General features: G+C 37.9%; 2 non-coding genes across 2 annotated transcripts; both read right to left on the bottom strand.

The window, feature by feature from the left end:
• Window positions 1–1,833: 1,833 nt before the first annotated feature.
• On the bottom strand, window positions 1,834–1,937 carry LOC138811431 (U6 spliceosomal RNA). Its single transcript, XR_011367387.1, has one exon. It is a non-coding gene; the product is annotated as a U6 spliceosomal RNA (small nuclear RNA).
• Window positions 1,938–6,315: 4,378 nt separating this feature from the next.
• Window positions 6,316–6,419, bottom strand: LOC138811433 (U6 spliceosomal RNA). Its single transcript, XR_011367388.1, has one exon. It is a non-coding gene; the product is annotated as a U6 spliceosomal RNA (small nuclear RNA).
• Between the last annotated feature and the right edge of the window lie 402 nt (window positions 6,420–6,821).

Genomic DNA, 6,821 nt, shown 5'->3' on the forward strand with positions numbered 1-6,821 from the left:
TGAAAGAGAGCTAAAAGGAGAACCATGGCTCAATAGTGAACAGCAACTTAAGCCATACCACCATTTCCAGTTTTTAGCTATTTATTGGCAAAATGAATATCACAGACATTGCTGCTTGGGATCCCTTTGAATCTGGATCCTCAGATTTCAGCCTCCTATGTAGCTGGGATTACAGGTGTAAGACACCAGCAGTCTGAAATATGCATTTATTTTGTCATGTTTTGTGGCAAATTATCACAAATTAATTTGTTTGGCCACTGAATACCAACTATTGTAGGATATAAGATTGGGCTGGTAACTTGGGTGTGGTTTGTCTATAGTAGCTGCTCAGTTTCTAGCAGGGGCCACTAGCCTATAGTCTCTCACAGAATGTGGGGATCTCTTACAAGCTTATGGGATGCCTAGTAGGGTTTAGGTTCTGTGGTGGTGAGACTGTGGTTTCTGCTTTCTGGTCTCCTATCATACAGCCACTGTTGTCAGCTCCTAGGCACCCCCATACTTTCTTGAGAAACATATTCTCCTTACTGTTTGATTCATTCTGTTTGCATCACTGACTTCTAGAAAGGCCTTAATTTGCACTCACACCTTGGAAATAACTCATACCAACTCTTGTGGGAACTAATTACATTTGTAGAATCTGTTTAATTTTGTTATCTACCAGAGCATATAGTGGGGTTAGATCCTGCCCGACTGGAAGATAAAAGACTTCCCAAGGGTCTGAGTTGTTGTGTATCACCTGATACACATTAAAAGCTATTTATTGGGGCTGGGAAGGTGGCTCAGAGGTAGAGCGCTTGCCTTGCATGCATGAGGCCCTGGGTTCGATTCCTCAGCACCACATACGCAGAAAAAAAAAAGCCGGAAGTGGCATTATGGCTCAAGTGGTACAGTGCTAGACTTGAGCTGAAGAGATGAGGGACAGCGCCCAGGCCAGAGTTCAGGCCCATGACCGGACCCCCCCCCCCCAAAAAAAAGCTATTTATTATCTGGGCACTGGTGGCTCATTCCTGTAATCCTAGCTATCTGGAGGATGAAATCTGAGGTTCCCAGTTCAAAGGCAGCCTGGGAATGAAAGGTTTAAATCCAATAAACCACTCAGAAAGCTGGAAGTGGTACTGTAGCTCAACTGGTATAGCACTCACTTTGAGCTGAAGAGCTGAAGGATTGCGCAGAAACCAGAGTTGAATCCTCAGAATTAAAAAAAGAAAAACATTGGAAAAAGCTATTTATTATTCTAAGTGTCCTCAATTTCAGACACTGGTAATGTTGAGTTATTGTTTGACATTAACCAATGAAGTGTGAAATTTAAGAAAATGAAAGATAGTTCCTTGGGTGGAGTGGAAAATATTTTGGCAGTTATAGGTAATGAAACACAGTTAGGAGTTAAATTGAGGATAGATTCAAGAGCAATGGCCGTGGCTTCAGAGATGGGACAGAGCTAAACATGTTAGACATATGTTAAAAAGAGAACATGGGGCTTGGAATGTGGTTTAGTGGTAGAGTGCTTTCCTAGCATGCATGTAGCCCTGGGTTCAATTACTTAGTACCACATAAACAGAAAAAGCCAGAAGTTGCCCTGTGGCTCAGGTCAAAGGGTGCAAGGCTTGTGCAAAAAAGAAGCTCAGTGACAGTGCCCAGGCCCTCAGTTCATGCTCCAGGACTGCCAAAAAATAAAAAGACAGAACATGTCAATAATGAATGAGGGAGGGATCCAGAAACCAAATTCCTCACTGAATATTTTCTCTATTTCAATATCATTCCAGAGAGAAAAATGAGGCATAAAGATGGTCCAGAAAGAACATATCTTATGAAGTAATACAAGATTCTTTAAAAAAAAATATGGAATGCTTCACATATTTGCATGTCATCCTTGTGCAGGGACCATGCTAATCTCTGTATCATTCCAATTTTAGTATATGTGCTGCCAAAGTGAGCACTACAAAAATTTTTTTTTTACTGCAACTGGCCTGTAGAGACAATCCATTAGACATAATTGTGACTTGCAATAGCATAAGAGCTCATTGTAATAGCACAAGTGCTTTCTGGATATTATGTATGGGTCCTGAGCCTTGATAAAAGCCTAGGTGCTATTCCTATGTTTTTCCTCAAGAATATTACTCTATTACTTAAACCACAGCTCCATTTCTGACTTTTCTGGTGATGAAATGGAGATAAGAGTGTCATGGACTTTTCCTGGCTCACCTGGCATAACATTGGGATAACATTGGGTTAATACCTGGGATAACATTAATAATGTCAAAAATCTCAGCATTCTGAAGAGCTAGAATTATAGTTATGAGCCATTAGTACACAGAGAAATATTTCTTTTTCAGTGGAATGAATTAAGAATACAGATTCTTAAGGAAGATTCACCCTCAGTACTAAGTAAATCATCAAGAACAGTTTACGTGGATACACACACACACACACACACACACACACACACACACACACACACACACACACACACACACAAGCACACAACCAGACACACAAACCCACATAAACATCTCAGGGATCTGTATCTCTTTCCCCTAAAGAGTAGTATGGTCTAATGGGCAAACTGTGGTGTCACAGTCATGTAATCCCAGATATTGAGAGGTAGAGGTATAAGAGCATGGGGTACTAAGGGTGACTTGGGTGAAGTTAGCACAAGATCCTATATGAAAAGCAAACTGAGAAAGAAAGAAAAAGAGTTGGGTGCATGTAGGCACAAGTGGCAAGTTATGTGCCTAGTAAGTTTAAGGCCCTCAGTTTAATCCTCAATTCCAAGAAAAAGACAAAAGGAATAAAATCTCAGTCCATTTTGTCATTGTTTAAAATCAATTAACCTGTATACTTCATGAGGAATATAAGGTCTATTTCAAGCCTAATAGTAGTAGCTGGAAAGTCTATATAGCATGGTAGCACATGGGACAAGGCCCCGTAGGTGCATCATATCACAGAGGATCTCAGCATTATGGCATGTGCTAGAATGACAGGGATTAAGGGGCATAGGTTGCTTTTAACAACTGATAACAGTGATAACGTTAGTCCCTTGAGAGTTGATGAGATAACATTTATCCATTTATGACTGAAACATCTTTTAAGGTTTCTACCTCCTGACACTGCTACATTGAATAGTTAAACTTCAGTATGAGCTTTGATGGTGACAGACCATTAACAGGCTTCTGACCGAGGCAGGTGAGACCATTGGAAGCCAAGGATGTTAATACAACTAGGCACCTTGGACAACTGCTTCGATCTCATTGATTCTGATATTTACTGTATTTGGGGCCATCTCACAGCCAAGATCCATCAAGTCCATGTCTGTTCCATGTGCCAGTGTCAGTTATGCTGAGTGTTACATAAACCACTAGACAATAGGGAGAAATAGGATGGAGATAGACACAAAAATGTAAGTTTGGCATTCTTCTTGGCCCTTAAATAACATTAAAAGATTTATGTAGGTAAGTCATGAGAAAGCTCTATGTCGTTATAAAATACATACAGCCATATAATAACTACTCTACCACCCTGAAAGATACTTTGTAGAACAGCCTGTTTACACATAATACAGACACCCCTATGAACACAAAAGATGGAAAAAACAAACAAGTTTCGGTTTACAAAAGTAATTGTCAACCTCAGAGTCAAAGCAGACACCCTGAAAACAGTAATGGAAAGAATAGGAGAAACACTAGGTCTCCTTGGCACAAGTCAAAATTTCCTTACTAGAGACCCAGAAACACAACAAATGAAAGTTACACAAATGGGATTTCATGAAAGTGCAGAGCTTGTGCATGGCAAAGGACATAACTAGCAAAATCCATAGAAAGCCCACCGATTAGGAGAAGATTAGCCATACAACAGACAAGGATCTCATATCTAAAATGTGCTTGGAACTCACAAAAATAAAACCTCCAACAAGAAATCCTCAAAGAAACAACTGTGCAATAAATAAGTGGGCTAAAGTTTTAAAGAGAAACTTCTCTGAAGAGGAAAGGAGATGGCAAATAGACACATGAAGAAATGCTCAACATTTCTAGCCATAAAAGAAAAGCAAATCACCAAAATTACTCAAGCTGATTTAAAATTTGGCAAAGGAGCAGGGTATAAAAATAACCCTCAAAAATCAATGGCTTTTCTGTATGCCAACAATGAGAAAAGCGTGGTTGAAATCAGGAAAGCAACTCCATTCATAACAGCCCACCCAAAAAATACCTAGGAATTAATTTAACCAAAGAAGGGAAGGACCTCTATAATGTAAACTTTAAAAACATGAAAAGGGAAATCAAAACAGAACTTACAAAGTGGTAAAACCTCCCATGCTCCTGGATTGGAAAGATCAACATCGTGAAAATGGCAATATTTTCCAAGGGTTTCTACCAATTTAATGCAATACCTATCAATATTCCAACCCCTTTCTTCAAGGAATTAAAGAGGCTATCCAAAAATTCATATAGAACAATAAAAAACCCAGAATAGAAAAAAAAATCCTTAACATAAAGAACAGTGATGAAGGAATATCAATACCAAATTTCAAACTCTACTACAAAGCCATCGTAATTAAAACAGCTTGGTACTGGCACAAGAACGGACATCAGGAACAATGGAATAGAATTGAAAAGGCAGAAATGAACCTACAGATATATAGCTACCTAATCTTCGATAATGGAGCTAAAAAATAGAATGGAAGAAAGCCTCTTAAGTATATTGTGCTGGCAAAATTGGTTAATCACTTGTAGAAAACTAAAGCTAGATCCTTATATATCAATCTGCACCAGAATCAGCTCCAAATGGATCAAAGACTTCTGAGTCAAAGCAGACACTCTGATGGAATAGGATGGAATAGGAGAAACCCTAGGTCTCCTTGGCACAGGCCGAATTTTTTTTTAATGGAGACCCAGAAACACAACAAATCAAAGAAAGGTTGGACAAATGGGATTGCATGAAATTGCAGAGCTTCTACATGGCAAAGGACATAGTTAACAAGATCAATAGAAAGCCTATGGATTGGGAAAAGATCTTCACTAGCCATTAAACAGAAAATAGTCTCATATCTAAAATATACCTGCAACTCAAAAAATTATATCTCCCAACAACAAATCCTCAAAGAAACCACTTCTCACTAAATAAGTGGGCTAAAGACTCAAAAAGAAACTTCTCTGAAGAGAAAAGAAGGATGGCCAATAGACACATGAAGAAATGCTCAACCTCCCTAGCCATAAAAGAAATGCAAATAAAAAGAGCAGAAGTACCATCTCACCACAGTTAGAATGGCTATAATCAAGAACTCTAATAACAACAGATTCTGGAGGGGATGTGGATAGAAGAAAACCTTACTGTATTGTTGTGGGAGTGTAAACGTATTCAACCACTTTGGAAAGTTTATGGAGGTTCCTCAAAAGACTCCACATAGAGCTCCCCTATGACGCAGAACTAGCACTTTTGGGCATTTACCCAAATGTTCACAAACAAGATCATACTAATGCTACCAGCACGACTATGTTTATTGCAGCATTATTTACCATAACTAAGATATGGAACCAACACAGATACCCCTAAGTTGATGAATGGATCAAGAAAATGTGGTATATATACACAATTCCATGCCTCCATAGAATTTCTTTGTCCAATTTGTTAGGAAATGGAAAGACTTGGAACAAATTATATTAAGTGAAATAAGCCATACCCAAAGAAACATAGATCCCATGTTTTCCCTTATTTGCAATAACTAGTATATGTCTGAGAAAAACAGAAATTTTTAGACAAGTTGATGTTAGGCGAAATGAACCCCAAGATAATTTTTTCTTTCTTGTGATTGTTTCCAACATATTTATAAATTGATTTCTTTGTTGCTTTCTTTGTACCTCCCCCATGGTATAACTCCTGTTTTCACTGCATTTGATTCTGGTACCCTGCATCTTCTATATACATTTTTCTAATTTGGAGAAGGTAAGGGAAAACATAAAATGCTTAAACAGGGATACGGGTTGACCCATTGTAAAAATGCAATGTACAAGACCCTACGTTGAAAACAAACATTAGAACTTCGGAGGTGGGGAGAATACTCGTGGAGGTGGGAGAGAAGGAATGGTAGGGGAAAAACAAAGGAGGAGGCAACAATGCTTGATAGGAAATATACTTGATAGGAAATTACCTTACTCATTTAATTGTAGCCCCTCTGCACAGTATTTTTTTTATAATAAAAGACATACAAAAATTAATTCAATGTATGATTATGGGCCAGTACTAGGATTTGAATTTATGGGCCTTCCACTTACTTTCACACTTCAAACTGGGATCTCTATCTGTCTTTATTTATTTATTTTTTAAAATCAGGAATGCTTCACAAATATGCGAGTCATTCTTGCACAAGGGCCATGCTAATCTCTGTATTGTTCCAATTTTTGTATATGTGCTGCCAAAGTGAGCAATCTTTAATTTTTTGTTGATCTTTTTTTCAAGGATAAATCTAATAACATTGTCCCCTAATTTTGTATAAAATAAGTTTTGGACATATATTTAATATGTAATATATTTGTGTGATATATACGTATATACATACTATTTATCTGCAGGAGTTGGGCACACTGAAACAATTGAAGGCACTGATTTAATTTCACTGCTGTCATTCTATTTTAAGACTTTTTTAAAATCAAAACATTTATGACCATGATTTCATCGAATGTCCTGTCCAATATTGATTTGTGTGTATCAGGCAGGCTGTACCTCATCTCACACAAGAGTGCAAGAATAATAGGGTTTAACTCATTACAAGTGGCTCATCAGGACATAGGAAATATCCCTCAATTTGGTTGAGCTGATCTCCATTGTTT

Source organism: Dipodomys merriami, unplaced genomic scaffold (genome assembly GCF_024711535.1).
Source record: "Dipodomys merriami isolate MVZ:Mamm:240054 unplaced genomic scaffold, mDipMer1.0.p SCAF_527, whole genome shotgun sequence".
NCBI classification, from domain to species: Eukaryota; Metazoa; Chordata; class Mammalia; order Rodentia; family Heteromyidae; genus Dipodomys; species Dipodomys merriami.